Below are 17,727 nucleotides of genomic sequence, written 5' to 3'. Positions count from 1 at the left end.
AAAGAAATTTTGCCCAGTATTCTTCTTCACTGGCTAGCCATGGTCACGTTACTAATGCAGGCAGAATTGGGTAAGCGAAAGTTTGCCGCTACTTTGTATATCCACTCTATTTGATTATCTGGTTCGTGTCACCTGTTTTGGCACGAGCCTTCAGTGTAAAGCGAACAATAGCACAAGTACCAGCATTATATGCCTAAAAAGTGCTTTATTTTCAATCCTCGTGTTCATTCTGCCAACATTCATTTGGAAATAATGTGCATTAAACTGACTTGGGCCTGCAAATTATGTCCATTAGATGTTTTTCCGGTGCACTTTCATCTATCTGTAAACTTACCGCTAGCTATCATTCGTGGGTGTAGGATGTTGGACGATATAAGTGGCTATCTTATCTTTATTTTGTACAGGCCATGGTTCCACCGATTACCTGAACCATTTTCAGCTGCGCTGCCAGACTATGGAAAAGGGTGCCTCGCCTCTTGTCATTCTTTAGCTTGTTTATGGCCACAGTGCATTGCCCCTGAGAAGTCAGCTGCTATCACAATATGAAACGTGCCTATTGGCTGCCATGAGTTTATCCAGAACACAAATCTTCACAATTATGTCAGCATTAGTTATGTGATCGAAGCCAGCAAATGAGGAAGAACTGCTGGCAAAATTTGCAAGTGACTGTGCCGGCAGAGTGTCTTCTCCCTATATTATGTTAGCTACACTGCTTTGAGAGTGTACTGACTTTTTCTTTTTTGACACAAGTTTAATACCCAGCCAGACAATATAGTACCAAACTATCACTTTTAGACCCATGCACATGGTCACTTCTTTATTTTATCATATTCTGGACATGACACCTATGTCTAGCTTAGATTAGCAGCATCAGCTAAACATGGAGCTAAGCATGGAGTTGATTTGCTGCATGTGAGAAAAGAATCAGTGCGTGGCTAATGGGAATTAGACTAGATGGATGGATGGATGCAAAACTTTAATAATTATAATAATAATAATTTAATAATAATAATTAGACTGTTACTAAAAATTATTTATCTTTATGTCTTGTTGTATAAGTTGTGCTGTTCACTTGATAGCCACAGTAACACATAAATACAATTGTATGTGTACCTTGCAATTACGCGCATGTGTGCATGAATAAAACATCACAACTTCTAATATCAAGGCATCTTGCACCAACTATACCCCATTGAAGATGTTCTATGTGGTATTAAGCTGATCTTATTTAAATTTTATCACATGGTGCAGTTACAACATTTCATACCTGTATGTAAACCAATTTATGAACTGTATTCACTGCATGTGAGAATGCATGTTTTAGGCCAATGCAGTACCTGAGGAAGCAGCTTTTTATTTAGCTTTTGCCATCGCCTATTAGAGGGATATTGTTGATTATGCCATCCAAGCAACTCATATAAAAGTTTGTGTTTAGTGTACCAGCAGTGAAATACTGAATGCAGCTGCAATTCTTTGTATACTAGCGAGATTAATTACACTGCTCATTGTTCTGTCACGTGTTGTTATTCAGTCACGCATTGTGACAGTATTTGGCGTCATGAGTTCCAGGCTAATTTTCACATGGGCCTTTCGATGAAGTGAAATCTGCCTCTTCAAAAGTCAGCTTAGTGGAAAGCCACCACTGAACCAATAGCTCAAAGACCAATTACTGCATGCTTTTCGCCAATCGGGAAGCGTGCGGAAGCTATGTGTGATGCGTCGCGTCAGCTACACCAATAATCACACAGCTAAACCTGCCACATATAGTTAAGTCGTTGATATAGGCAGAGGAAGATGTTGCACGCACGTAACAGTTACTCATCCCTTGAAATGTGAATGACCCTAACCTTCGCGAGCATATCGGTCACAACCATCCGGCTGCACAAGTGCGAACACTTGTGCTATCACAAGCGAATACAAGTAGATTAGTGCCACCATCTCAGCTGGTTTGTCGTGATTGCCTTGCCTGCAAGTTTCTTGTTTATATTGGATGGGCTTCCTACTTTATGAATTAACAGCTTTCACAACATTTACTGCGCTAATGAAGGCACATCACAGATACCAGTACTGAAGGAGGTATATACAAGTAGGGCAGATAACTTATCGGTAAGTTAAAAAATAAACAGGTAAAACTATGTCGAACAAACTATTTTCACATTAGAAGATATATCATCGGCAATTAATGCACATTCAGAACATGCAATAAGTGCCCTGTGTGGAAGATTGAGACCTGTGATGCCAAAAACCTGTTTGCCTTTTAAATATTGACATAAAGAAAGATTCCAGTCTGTACTTCTGTGTCGGAGGGTAGAATATCAAAGGAGAGATGCAAAACGGATTTTGCATGTAGTAGTCCCTTATAAATGTGCTACTCAAGTTTTGCCAAGCATAGCTATCTGTGTGCAAACATTGGACAAGGTACCATATGTATGTCTGACACATTAAAAATCTTTTCCATCGAAAATTCTGAGCTCTAAATGTGAAATGCATGCTGTTTCCAGCTACAAATAGCGTGTATACTTCTTTGACCTGCAGCACAAAGAGCTGATGTGACAAAAAAAATGTGTACACCTTAGTGTTATGTTGCTTTTCATGGTGTCTCAGTTTACTTAATACAGTTTGGTATTTACAGATTGCTTCACATGTTTATAGCTAAAAACCACAGAAAACTACTTGCATTTTGACTGCGAGGTCACAACACGAGGATTTGTGTGGTATCCTTCCTGTCCATTGATGTGTCCTTGCACTATAAATGTAAAATGTCACACCTGCAAAGCTGAGTATCCACCCTTACATTTCAAATGCTTTTTTGAATGCCCAGCAGTTATGCTTATAAGTACATTCTGAGAGCAAATCTACACCACCTTAATTTAAGAGCAATGTAAAGGGATGTTTGTGCATAGCCAAGCTGTTCTAGCATGGCTGCAGGAATACAGCATTGTCCAGTGGCACTGTGAACGACTAGTAATCAAAGCGGCTGATAATACTAAGCTGACCCATATGTAGGAGCATTATATTATCTAACCCACATGCACAGTTGCTTCCAGTGTACTGAATAACCACAGGTTTGATTTGCCAAGTTATATTATTGCACACACACAACGCTGAGACAAGGTCTGTACAATGGTGAGCAATGTATCAGGGAATGAAAGATTACTTGTGATGTGTGCATTTGAATAGTAGATGCGAATGCATACCCGATTCACCAGTATCCATGCGTTCTTCTGGAACAATCTTACATTTGACACAGAGGCTGAGCCACTGCAGCCTCTTGACTGCCAATTTCTCTGCTTTCACAGTGCTAAAGGGGGTATCATGCATATGGCTACCCGAATAATGAATAGGTAGATGAATGGAGCACAACAATCTTTCAGTTTTATGCAGAACACCTTGTGCATTATTCACAAAACTGAACCTAAGGAACTATTCGCTGGTTTGTTATGCAAAAAAATATGGCAATGGATGTTTCCTCACTTTTTGTGTCGCCCTGTTTTCCGCTCTACGTGCCTTCATTTCATTGTCATGCGCATGTTAAAGCAGCAACTAATTAAGAAAGACAAACACAAAACTACTCACTATATCAACCTTTTCACACCAAAAGAGGTCACTGAACTCACTGCTAAGCTACACTTGATAATCTCGGTTTGCTTTCAAATAAATGCAGGCACTGGCCAGCTGTTTATGTTGTGCTACGCATTTTTCATTTTCCTAAAATATGGCTTTGCATGAGCTAGCTAGGTTGTTACTGCATAAATACATAAACAACATGCCCATGCCCAACTAACTCATATAACCTGAGCAGAGCTAATTTTTTGTATGTAGAGCAATCAAAATAGAACACGCATGTATGATGCTGACAGTATCAAACAGTCTCAAGTCGAACATCCGTGTTTGGTGACATGGGTGAGAGAGTGAGCATGCCTGTCAAGGTACTGCTTAATTTTGTGCGCTTTCGTAATGTTTGTACATTGTTGAAATGTTAAATTAGGTATGTTAAGTAGTAAGGTGGCAACATATTGGCCACCCAGGCTGGCAAGAAAGAATTCAATTGTTCGATTTCCCTCAAAATACGTTTTCTTATCAGCAATGTAAGTTATATGCTTTCAAATAAATGCTCCCCTTGGAAACATCTCATGAATATACATATATCTGCATAAGGTCACCGTTATAAATACATATTGCTTTAAGCCAGTCATAACGAATTGTACACTCACTGCTTAACGTTCAGTTCCTTGCTGCATGAAATTAACCACTTATGCACAACCTTTTTGCACATGGTGAGAACTTCATTCGTTGCTGAGCACATCATTTAAGGTTATATTTTGTTTGGAAAGTTTACAAGCAGCAAGTATTAAATTTTTGAGGTGCATGTTTCATGCCTCTTCTTTGGTGCCTTTATATTTGTAAAAGAAGGAAAAGGCATTCCATGCATCCAACTGCCTTAAGCACTCTCTTAAAATTGGCAGAGTGCAAAAAAATAAAAGCACCAGCAAACGTATCAGCAAGCTGTACTCAGAGCCTCACACGCGTGCTCAGTTGTAAAAAGGTGTGTCTTGGCGACCTACGCAAATGCATTCCGCGACAGGTGTGCGTGTGTTACGTATTCTTGCAAGCTGTACCTAGCCCTACAGAAACCGCGCCACCGTGCTTCCGGCGACACTATCACTTTCGCGTGACGCAGAATGCAGCACGTTGGATAATTAGAGAAGTTTTGTTCAACCAGCCAAGGCAGTGCGCAGTGAAAGTAATTATCCGAGAACACGTCGCGTGCTGCGACGTGATGCGATTGCAATACATCTGTAAAAGGTGGCGCAGATAAGACGACTGTGCAATGTTTCGAAGAAGGATGACGGTGCCAATGCAACACATACGGCTGCAGAACAGAATGTGGCAGCCTAGAGTCGCATTTTCACCAGGACGCGGAAACCTTAAATTACATCTGCAAAAATATGCCAGTGTCGTCTGCTGTCAAAGGTCGTTGCCAACCTTCAACACCTTTGCTCCGCCGAACGGTTGCCAGATGTCAACAGGCCGCGTCGTCCAATAGGAGTGCGCGTGCGCTCCGCTCGTGCGGATTGAGCGTGGATCGAATTTTGCGACACCATCCGCCTTTTGGGTGTCCGCACGCGGGCGCGCTAGGGCGGAACGGACGGGTGGATCGACCATGTACGGGCCCTCATTCTCATTTTGCGGACAAGCTGCATGCGCGTCCCTTGTATATCCGGGAGCCCCGCTTATCAAAAATGCAAAATAACTCAGTTCTCAGCAGTCACTCAACGCGTGAAATCTGCAGTGGAACAGAAAGTAAACGACGCTCATATAAAGGTATCACCAGCACTGCACCACCGCTAAGATACGAAGAACATGTTTTGTGCGGAGAAAGAGCTGGTGTACACGCGTTTCAAGATGTGGAGCATACCGAATACTACGTCGCACTAAACTTCGCTTACAGATGGTTTACATGGGCATGGTTACATGGGCATGGACACACGAGAGCAAGACGAACAAGGGGTTTCAGTCTTAATTCGACCTTACTGCCACAAAAAATAGAGAGAGAAAGCTTGAACGTCAGCAAAAATGTCGACACAATTCATGGTGCACGCACTCTCGCAATCGTCACTTATGTGCAGCCCACGACAATCGGCACCGTGCGTTGCACTTCATTTCTGACTGTGATACAGGCAACGCTAGGGCGGCAGTTCGTACCTTAAGCCCCGTATTCTTAAACACGCCTTCGCTCAACGCTCCTCCTCGACTCAGCCAAGTCGAGGTGACGGGCCTTCCTTCACTCAAGGCGCCGTTGCGTTTCATGAACAATACTTCACGTTTCCTCCGCGAGGAACGCATTGAATATGCGTCCGTGACTCGAGTGAAGTGCACTGACCCAGAAACTGTCCGATATCGAGATTATCTTTAAATGTGCTTGTCAAAAGCCCAATTATTTAGGACAGATATATGTCTATGTTAATTCGTCTTCCTAATCAAACGACTACATGGCGGGATGCGCAACTTTAGCTCGGCAATGCTGCCACTATGAGCGTTAGACTGGTAGATCAAACGGGAGCTGTGTTCGAGGTCTGGCAATAATTGCACCTCAACAGCTGAGAGCATGGGGCATGGCTGAGAAACAAGAAAATTTGCGCCGGCATTTGCCTCTACTCTTTGTTTCCATGTGCTTCATTGGGGGTCCACGTTGGGGTTATTAATCATTGTTACTATGGGTGATTTTGCCCGTGTGTGTATTGTGACCGACCCTGATTGACTTAGAAGGAGGCCACCGGAGGAACGGACAATGGGCAGCTTTGTTTGCATTCGAGACCGAATGGTGCTGGAAGTTTGCCGATAGCAACAACAGGAAAATAAATATGGGTGAGTGAGCCATTTTTGCATGGAAACCCGTTATGTTTATGCGGTTTTTGTGAAGTTGCCGCGGCGCTGTCGATAAAACGTTTCGGACGTGTCCAAGCACGCATGGCTCCAGATGCTCATGCTGTGGGCATTAGCACCTGAAGCCTATTATTTGAGGCAGCATAAGCTTGCGCAAAACATATATATATGCATACATATATATATATTTGAAGCTTGTGGGAGATTCGGCAAGACAGTAAATTGTTCGTTCCGCTTTTTTAAACAAAAATGCAGAAGGTACCGATTGCCACATGTGTCCAATGATCATTCCAGATTGCGTATGAAATCTTACAGTAAAGGAGAAGCAGTTATGGTATACATGTGGCAGAATACATATGGTTGAGCGTGTAGTTTCAGCGGGTTGAAGAAAAGCGTTTGTGAGTGTTGGACTTTATTTTAGAAGCTGTGGTGGTTAGTGGGCCTGCTCGAATTGTAGCACATATGGTCAGTGAACCACCAGCACTGGAGCCTTCATTTTAAGTGCTTCCTCACTCCATATATACGTTACAAAATGTTTTATTTTCCCAAAATACACTTGCCAGTAGTCCATCACAAGCATTAGTGTTTTTTGCCTTAAAGGGAAGCTGAAGAGTCTGTCGAATTCAATAGGACGCTCATATACGGATGCGGGAACCTTATAAACCATGAAGGTAAAAATTTTTTTTTGGGGGGGGGGGGGATTTTTCACTTAGGAGCAACGCAATCGTCGTTTAAAATTGCGCTGTAGCTCCGCCCTCCGTCGAGCGCCCCGCACTGCTGCTAACGCTGACGATGCGAGCGGAGACCGGAAACCGCGGCTTAGTGACGTCATCACTGGTGTTCCGCTCCTTCGCAGTCTCCGCGACCGTGCCTGACCGGGCTTATTTCTGCGTGCGTGCCGTCCTAATCTGCTTCGCTCGACCCTACATTCCTTTATTTGTGTGTATATAGGAGTGGTAGTTGACGTGCGCAACATCAATTGAACTTGTAGGCCGATCATGCCGGCGTTCTGTGCAGCCTACGCTTGCACGAACACCAGCGGCGGCGACGATGTTCCGATGTTCCATTAGTTCTTGCAAGACAAGAAGCTTTCAGCTAAGTGGGAGGCTGCTGTGAAGCGAAACAACTTCAAGCGCTCAAGAACAACAGTGTTGTGCTCTAACCACTTCCCTGACGATTACTCCTGGAGTTTATCAATAATGCATGCGTTGGGTTCTCATAAAAAAATAGTTAGCACGCTGAACGGAAGGTGAATGTTTACCGCCCACCCTTGACGCAGGTTTCATCGCCAAGCGCAGCGAATTTTCTATTCGCCCGTGTATTGTGAAACAGCCTGCATGCAGCTACCATAACGCAGTGCAAGCGTAAAGTTTGCATGAGTTGGAAAGCCTGCTCACGCCAAGACGCTGCGCTCCCCCTCCTCTCGCACACATAAGAAACCGACCATCTCACGTAGCCGACGGAATTCACCGGTTACGAGTAGCGTGCGGATGGCGCGCTGATGAAGGTTCTATACTACACGTGCTACAACAGCCGGTAAACTTTTCCCGCGTTTAAACCGTCTGTGTAGATTGCCGACAGCTTTGGGGCAGCGCACAAGCGCTGAAGATCGCATCACCGCTTACGTTCTACGAGGAGGCATGCAGGAACATAACACTACAGTTGTTTGCCCGAAACGTACTCACTGGAACGCTGAATGCAGCTTAGCAAAAAACATACTCGCCAAAGAACATTTCCAACACAAGGAGATGCTAACACTTCGCCTACGTTCGCGTGGAAAGCAGTGCTTGCACCAGCATATTTTGCTTCTTGGAGAGGCCGGCTCTTCGCAATCGGCTCGTACATGTAGTATGTACAAGTATGTACGTACGTGTAGTATGTACAAGTATAAACCCCTTACAAGTGATCTTGCACGCGACAACGACAGCGCTACAAGCGAGGCGATGGATATCGCGTTCACTCGTCGTCTGCAAGCCGAACTCAACGCGAGCGACGGCTTTGAGCGACGACTTCCCGGTATGAGGGCAGCAATATACGCGCCGAAACTAGCGTGACGCATGCTTTATCAAATTAAGTTGATGTATTTTACTGAAGAAGGAGCATAAAATATTTCTGAAGGTCTTGCACTAGGTTCTTATTCTTGCACATGTAAAATTCAATAGTTTGCTCGTTCCGTGCGACAAACAGTAGTATTTGAGTTACGTACATCTAGTTTCGGCTTCGCACAAGTGGCTAGTCGATCACAGCATTTCCGGGCGACGACCGACGAGTTCTAGACTTCTAGAAACGAGCGATCGAGCGACAACACCGAGCGATTTGTTCAAGCGACGGCCCGTTTTGTCGCTCGAAGCCGTCGCCCGTCAGCGTCGCGCGCAAAATCACTCTCGTAGACTTTGGACTTAACGCCGAACTCCTCAGAGAAACGCAAGCTCTCGAAAATTTCCATGACCGTCTCAGCAAAACACCACCAAACTACTTTGCACCGTGCTTCGTGTGTAGCGGCAGCAGTCGGTCCGGACGAACACCATTGTTGACGTACGTCACGAGGCGCCCGACCAATCACAGGCGGAAACGAGGCGCGCGAGCTGGGCGTGTCTCCTGCTGCACTTTTCGTCGAAATAAAATATGTTTGCGCTTTCTTTCGCTCAATTTCGATGCGATATTCGAATTCAGAGGGTTGAAAACCATCGCGTACTGCTCTTCACTCATTTTTTCTGGAAACGCTTCCAGCTTCCCTTTAACTTCTTCAATGTGCAGTGTGGCAACATCTGATGCACGTTCCATAAACTGTGCAATGGCCACATTTCTTTTATTTGTGCTGCCTTTTCATTCTGGCTGCTTAGGTACACTGTATTTACTTAGCGCGCGGAGAGCCTGTGTACATAACCCTGTTGGCCTTCTTGTGCAGAATATGAGCCTTGGAAGGACCACTTGATGAAAAAACTAGCGTCTGCGCTGCACACCAGCTTGTGGCAGACCTGAAAGCATCGGTAGATATAGATGCCTGCCTGTTGGAAATGAACCAGCCCGCCTCCCCGAAAGAACCCATTGCTGAAGTATTTTCAATAAGCTACCTTGTAATTAGTCTATGCTTATATTCATAAACCATTAATTATAAACCATTACCATTAGCAGTGCGATTACCAGAGCTTTGTCCCTCACATCATTTGAGGTTTCTTTTGACTTTCCTCGACCTTTTCACTTGAAATTTTACTGGGGCAAATAGCTTTCTCCATCATTGTTGGTGCGGACGTGCACGGCTTTTAATTCATACTTTCGCTTTATTTCTGGAAATCCAGACAATATGGAAACACGCACATTAGAAGCACTAGTGACGGCAGCCTCATACATATTTCCTCCCTTAAACAATGTTTTTAATGTCCACAGTAAACGCCATACATATGCACAATATATTTAAGTATACACACAAGACAAAGTTTATTGTATTTTTGAAAGAGATGGCGGTAGCCAATTAAAAATTATTTCTAAAGCTACCGATAGCATATGAATAGAGAATGAACATGCTGTGGTATGCTCACCACGCTTCAAATTGGTTTGCGTGCTTTCTTGACCATAAAAAAGAACCTATAGGCTTTAGTGACCCCTTCGGCAGAGTCTTTTATTAATGGCGTGTGAAATTTACGTGAACTGCTCAGTATGCTCAGTATGTGTCTCAATATTGCTTCTTTTTCCAGAAAGCGATGCTAACGACTCATGAAAAAAAACATTTCTAATAATTTACAATATTTATTAGCGTTGCAAACATAGTTGCATACAAAGGTCATAAATATATACAGGGTGTGCCAATTAACTATTATGCAATACGATTTAAATAAAGAGCAATGCGTTACTCGAAGAAAACCTAGTACATATTGTTTACAGTACAGCGGAGTAGCTGCCAGGAATTTTTCCTTACAGAGCTTTAATTAGGTAATTGTAATTATTTGTCTAACTCGAGACGTACTATCCTAATTATCAAAGTGTCAAAGAGGCATTTGAAGGAACAGCCAAGGGACATCTAGGATGGATGGATGGATGGATGGATAAAATTTATTGGAACAATTTAAATGTGGTTGGGGACTCCTAGACGTGCGGGAGCCCCCTGCCGACATCTCTAGGCAAGCACGGTCCACCAGCCAGGGCTCGTCATCCGAGCAAGGGGCCCGAAGAGCGGCTTCCGATGAGGAAAAGGAAGGATTGGGAATTGGCTCTACCGCCAGTGGAAACAGCAGTGGAAAAATACTGCCCGGGGCGCTCGGCGGGTCGTACATTGTGGAATATGGTGACCAGGGAAAAATGAATGTGCCAGATAGGGAGAAATAAATGCCTTGCTCTGGATCTGGAGCTAGATCAATTGAAGTCTGATGGGCGGTAAAGGAATAATGAGGGGGAGGTAAATCTTGCCTACCATTCCTGTAATACGTGGTAACCTGGTGGTAGGTGCAGATCCCCTCTGCTGGTCTTTCCATGGGGTTGGGTGAGTGGTCGTCCAGTGTCGCGAGGAAAAGACCTCAGACACCAGGTATGGAACCAGTGGTGTGAAAGACCATGGTCACCCGGTGGGGAAGCGAAGGAATGTTTTGCAAAATGTGTGTGACCGTCTTACGTGCTGCGCCTTGAAGGAAGTAACGGTATGCACTTTGGGAATCGGTGAAGATTTCTGTAATGGTAGAATCCGCAGCCACATGCGCCACTGCTAGGGTTAATCGACCCCCTCAGCCACGTTGGTGCGCGCTGGTTTAGTCGAGGCAGAGATGTTAATGCGTCCGTCCTCCGTCATGGCAGCAGCCGTGACCATTCCTTCGAGCGGACCGACTGCGGCGTCGACATAGAGGACGACTTCACGGTTTTGATAACGTTGGGCGTATTAATCAGCCCCCGCCTTACGTCGGCCCGGATAACGGTGCGAATTCGTGTTTCATGGGAACGGTTTCATTTGCATGTTAGCCGCAAATCTTACAGGAAGGGGGAACTATGGCTCTTCTATCGGGATCGTGCCGCTTGGCTCACACCCCAGAGTTCGGAGTAGGTAGTAGGTAGGTAGTAGTAGGTAGTCCGGAGTAGGTGCTACGTATAAGCTGTCACAAACAAGAGAACCTAAATGCAGTGATTTCTACATTCACAAGCACGAAGAAACGGAACTTCACAGAATTGTGCAGCCTGCTGATAGGGACTGCATTTACTCGTAACACTATCGCCAGTAGAAGCCCGTTTGTGCAGCAATCCTTGAATCAGTTGGAATGTCTTTCACATGAATGCAACGAAGATACCGCTGACACAATGTCAACAACAACGGTAGTATGACACCAACAGATTGTTGACTGCGAACCAAAACAAAGAGTAAGCAGCTTCGCTCAAGCACGGGGTCGATAATAACACTGGCGCCGAAGGTCACGCGGCGGACCAGTATTCTGCAACGCGTGTCAGGTATGCTGCATTAGCGCACTGCCTGCGGGACATATGGAAGCCATCCGCAATCTTTAATACGTAATTACGATGTGTTAGGACGCAAAACAAGTGAAAAAATACGAGGACTGCACACAAACTGTCCTAACACACCGTAATATGCATTAACCCACTAGCCCAACAAGAAGTATTGATACGTTAATATGGAAGGCTCTTAGAGCGGGTACCACCGTCTTCTCGAGAAATAGCGTTCGCAATGCGCACATCTCGGGGAGTACTTTCTTAACAACTGTAGTGCAAAGACGGCAACGCGTGGCTCTTAGCACTTGTATACTGGAATAGCAATCATCGAAAAGCACGGCAATTCATCACGAACTCGGATGTGCCACATTATGCATGAACTTACTATCAGGCATGATTCACTCAGCCGTCATGCGCACCATCCCGTCAACGTCATGGTAGCAGCATTGTCCGGAAGAAGACGTTTCCTCGATAGTTACTCCTCTAAATCATGACGCCGGTGACTTCAGTCACCGGGGTCCTCAAGGCGACAGAACTTTGCTCTTAATGTCCCTTGTCTCCGGTTTGAGGAGAAAAAGTAAACGAGAAAATTATCTCTCCTGATGCAATCTTTTGCCGTGACGATGCTGGGGTGGGTTACTGCTGCTTGTTTCCGTCCTTAGAGGGCAACGTCGAAGCTGTAACTGAGTTGAAATTCGAGAGGCAGTCACAGCAAACACCGCCATGTTCTCGAGAACAAATTGACCGCGACCGACATAACACCGTCGTTTTGCGATGCGTACCGTCTCGCAAATAAGTTCTGTCAGGACTGACTGAAATGCAATTTGTAGGGCGCGTACTTTGGCACGCGCACTGCATAGCGGTGCCTAATAAGCACGGTAATTTACGACCGGCATTTAAGCGTTACGTGCTTCGCTCTCTATAAAACAGTTTTAACTGGGCACCTCATCGCCACCAAGGCCCGCGCCATTCACACGTTATTTACCTCATAATAAGGGTGGGGAGTGCATTGTATGCATATAGTTGTACATTGCTGCACCCACCGCTCTCGGCTAGCAACCCCGGTTGGCTGTGAGGCCGCATGTGGAAGGTACCTTCCATTCCATTCACCACATTCACCACATTCCATTCCAAGATCATTCGCCATCTTGCGTGCGTCAATGCATGGTGTTGGAAGTGGTTCGGTGATTTTTTTTTCGGCAGCATGGGCCACAACACAAGACCGCGAGATTGAGTTTCTGAAGCCGCCCGTTGAGCTCGTACTATCAGGCAACGCCGAGGAGGACTGGAATCAATTACGCCAACGATTTGAGTTGTTCCTCAAGGCAACAGAAAGGGCCGACGGACACACAGACGCTCAGAAGATAGCCTTGCTTTTCCATGTTGCTGGCGAGAGGGCTCATTTCGTGTATAACATATTCGAAGACACGCCGGAAGCTACGTATGACGGAATCTTCAAAAACTTTGAAGGTTACTGTTTCCCTAAAAAGAACGAAGCCTACGAACCTTACGTTTTACATATGCGCGTTCAGGAAGAAGTGGGTAATACTAAGTAATCTTTAACTTAGTGTTGGCGCATGCCTCTAGCAATCGCAGTTTTGATTGTATTGTTTCAGTGATTTTGAACTGCTTTCCCGAACTTCTAGAAATCTCAGCTTCATCCATTAGAGGCCAGTTAATTGCGGCCTGCGATTCCTTCATTTGCGAGTGTATTGTACGCCTGGCCATGTGTGTTGGTCGTACAGAGCCAGACAAGAAAGGCTCTGTTACCATATCAAAGCGAGCATTCCAACTTAACAAAAAGGGCCATCGGGTTGCTTTGCTGTGGCTCGGCACTTGAGAAATCGCGCCAACATAGGGTCGATGAGAGCCTTGTACACCAGAGGAGGTATTCTGTAGAAGTACACCTAGTGGAAATGTCCACTTCGCCTGCTGTTTAATTTCTGATTGGCTGGGCTGGGCTTCACGGACGCAGCAGCGAGGCGCCACCGGCAATCAGCACTTCAGCAAGAGAAGAAATAGACATGTCCACTAGGTGGACTCTTACAGAATACCTCCCCAGGTAGAGCGCCTGAGGAGGGCTGCCTACCCATCACATATAATATTAAGTTGGCGTGAAAGTCTTTTCAGAGCTTCAATGTTGATGGAAAGAAGAAGCTTACAGCTGAAAAAACGCCATTTCATGCAGTGCTCTGCAGCCACCATGTGTCACACAATGTGAACAATGTTGCCAATCGGGATGGGGTATGAACGATTTTTACCGCTCCTTGCAAATTTGCCAGAGTGTGTGCAATGATGCACAAAGAAAGGCGCACTGTCTGTAATATATGCCACGCCAAACGCGCTACAGAGTGTATTCAGGTGTCGTTTACAGTATCCCGTTGGGCTGTGGAAAAGTCTACTGCAAACGGGGCGCTCCTTTAATGAAAGGGGCAGAAAGCATAGCTTGGGTGTAAATAGCAACACCGGTCACCGCTTTCATATTCACTGTAGACGTTGTGATGGCAAGCCGATTTTAGAAGAGACGGTCTTTCTGTTGAGATTAAAGGAAAAACTGCAAAGGAAATTAATAGAAGCGTTTCTTTATCGCTAAAGATAAGCACAATTGTTTAAGCATGCCTTCTGTAAGTTTGCTTGCACAGGAGCTGCAGCTTTTAGATGGTTTAGCTCAACTGACACTTCGTGTTCCATTCTATCATTGCATCGTGTTTTTTTGAAGCTCACGCGATGGCTTTGTATACGTATCTGCGCATGCCTGTGACGCGATCCATTCCATATGGGGTGTGTGTCACTGCTACGTATAATATGGAAGCGCTTAATGTTTTTTGTAAAAGTTGTGCGGCACCTGTTGACCTAATGTGTATTCATATAGGCCTGCTTACATATTCACAAATATAGCTGGAAGTTTGCGCCCGTCGTGTGTGCGTCGTTCTTGTTCTTTCGCGCTGCCCTGTTATGTGTTAGTGTGTGCCTGGATCCACGACACATCAACGCTAACTTGAAAGGTGAAAATTTCGAACTGCCCAAATGCGAGGAAATCCTGGCGCAACTGGCTGGTGCATCTCTCTTTTCGAAACTCGGCGCACATTCTCGGTTTCGTCAAATCCCACTGGGTGAGGACACATCAAAATATGTACAGTCGCAACGCCGATTGGTCGTTACCAGTACATGCGGTTGCCTCTCAGAATTAGTTCTGTGCCTGAGGCGTCTCCGAAAACCATGAATGAGATGTTTGAGGGCCTAGCGGGATCAAAAATATATGTGCATGGCATCGTAGTCCGGGAACGTACCAGACAACAGCATGATGACCGACTGCATAATGTCTTAGGTCGCCTGAAGCGCGAGAATGGTACATTGAATTTCGGAAAGTGTCAGTTTGGGATATACAAAATTGTATTCTTGAGTGCCTTTATTAGTAAAATTGGCATAAGGCCATGTGGCGAGTTCATGGCGGCGGTGAGAGATTTTCCACTCCCAGAAGACAAAAATATCTGTCCTACGGCTTGTAGGCTTGATAAATTACTTTGGCAAGTACATCCCAAGCTTTTAAGCAAGGACTGCATTACTACTTTCACTGATCAAGAGTGTCAGTGTCATTGAATGGTCAAATAGTTTCGAATAAGGATAGGGAGAACACAAGGAACACCCGACTAAAGCACCACTCCTGGCCATTTAAGTCGCTTCAAGAGATCCAAAGTTGGCAACTGATGAATCATCGCACGGCCTAGGGGCAGTTTTACTACAAAACCATAATGACGGTTGGTGCCCGCCAGCGTACGTCTCCAGAGTACTGTCAGGAGCTGAGGGACTCTACTCACAAATAGAAAAGGACGTACCACAAATTGTGTTCGGGTTTGAGAAATTTCAGGACTTCGGGCATTGTCGTCGGCTTGTTCTAGAAACTAACTATAAGCCGCTCATTGCCATCTCTGCAAAAGCAATTGGACACATGGCACCAAGGCTGCAATCTAATACTCTATGATTAGATCTTGCAATATGTACCCGGAAAATATATGGTCATTCCGGACGCCCTCTAGAGGGCATTCCTGCGTACCAGCCGTGCTCAAGACTGTGCTGCTTCAGCCGACGCAAACCATCCAACATAACCTAGTCAGCGAGTGCCGCTTCTTTTAGTATTCTTTATATTCGGCTTATTTAGTCAATTAACTAAAATCAACTAGGCATAAAGTTTTAATATTTACTTTAGGGCCAAGTGCGTTTCGTTGCGTTGTAGAGGGGGTTCAGAAACGACCAATCCAATTTTCTGTGGCAACGTGCATCCTGCCTGGTGATTTTTTCCGCCGTTTAAAGAAAGCCCGCAAAATATGAAATAAATCCACGTGACTGCGCTCATGCTCTATCGTATCGCAGCGCTCTCAATCGCGGTCGATGCGAAAGAACTGTGCGCGTGGACCGCGGCTCTAGGCATCGGCTTCACAGTGCGTCAACATCCTTGGTGGTGGCACACGGAAAGGAAGCGCCGTCGTCCCTGATAGGCGATAGGCTCGACGCACGGTTGCGTCGACGAGAAACCGTTGTCCTGTGTCTCTGTCTGAAATGTAGAAAAGACGACTTGTAGCTTGGGACGGAGCATTCGTGACCCCGAGACGTCGGGCGTCCTGTTTAACTGCCACTAACAGGGGCGAAAGCAATTAGTGGCGAGCGGCGTTTCCAAAACAGCTATGATAAAAGCAAATGCCACATGTTGTTCTTGAGGTTAAACGGATCATGTCTTGACGTCGGGATCTGCTGCAACTGCGGCTTCGTGGACGATGGGATGGCGCGCGACGGCATTCCGCTGCACAGACAATTCGCTCAAGTCAGTCGAGGCAGTCACACAGAAAGTCAAGGGGAGATTAGGCTGGCGAAGAGCAAGCTAATGTACGCTGTGCAGTCAAATTGTTCCCTGGAGATGATGTGGTGGTTGCGATGATTTGGGTAGCCATTCCTATGACTTTGCCAAAGCTGCGAGTGCGGTCAAATCCATAGTGGAAGCTGTCGCCAGGGCCATCAACACGTTTGCCGGAAGCAGTTGCAGGCGTCGTCAATGGATCTCGTGTTGTCTCCGAGCAGCTGCCTCATTCGGTGGACAAATTGGCTAGGGCAGCGGTCTCCGACTTCAGATGAGAAATGCCGCTGGATGCGAGATGGCTGAGAAGCTGCTGTGCGCTGCAAGAGGGTTGCTTTGAGGTCGTCATATGAAATGGCAGACAGTGGAGACTTAACAAATGCACTACTTTGTCGATGGCAGCAGGTTAGCGCGCTTAAACAATGTAGTGCAACTGCTTGGCTTGAGAATGGGTGCCAGCGACTTGAAATTGGGATTTCGCCTGAGGAAACAACGTCGATAAATTGCTGGTCAAAGTACTGTGGGAGGCCACCTGCAGTGATGATGCACTAGCGCTCACCGCCTTGCTCGGCAGGGTCCTGGCCTGGGAATTCTGTAGCGTTTCGTTGGGTTCATAGCCGTCGGTGACACAGAAATGTACGTTCTGTATCTCACGTGGTTTCCCCAAACTGCGGCGAGGGGCGACAGTGCGAACCCCAAGGTATCGACAGGCCTCCAAACAGCGCAGACAGGACGCGTCAGCGATGTCTCAGACTAGGTTTAATCTGGTGAATGCTAGCCGGTGCTGGCGCGGGCCAAGGGTGGCAGCCGCGTTCACGAGGATGCCAGCGTCTTTGCGGTGCACATGCTGTGACCGGAACGGGCATATACATATATATATATATATATATATATTATCACGTAGTAGTTATGGGGAATAATACAGCGGCAAATCCGTGAATGGCGAAAGTAACTTTTATTCGAGTTACACTCAAAGCACAGCGGTCGGCGAGCACCGCAGTATGAACGGTCGGCGAGCTGTCGCGCGCGTCGGCTTTTCCATAGAAGCTACTGAAGGTTCGATA

The sequence above is a fragment of the Dermacentor andersoni genome, chromosome 5 (assembly GCF_023375885.2).
Source record: "Dermacentor andersoni chromosome 5, qqDerAnde1_hic_scaffold, whole genome shotgun sequence".
In the NCBI taxonomy this organism is placed as follows: domain Eukaryota; kingdom Metazoa; phylum Arthropoda; class Arachnida; order Ixodida; family Ixodidae; genus Dermacentor; species Dermacentor andersoni.
This window is presented reverse-complemented; position numbering follows the sequence as displayed.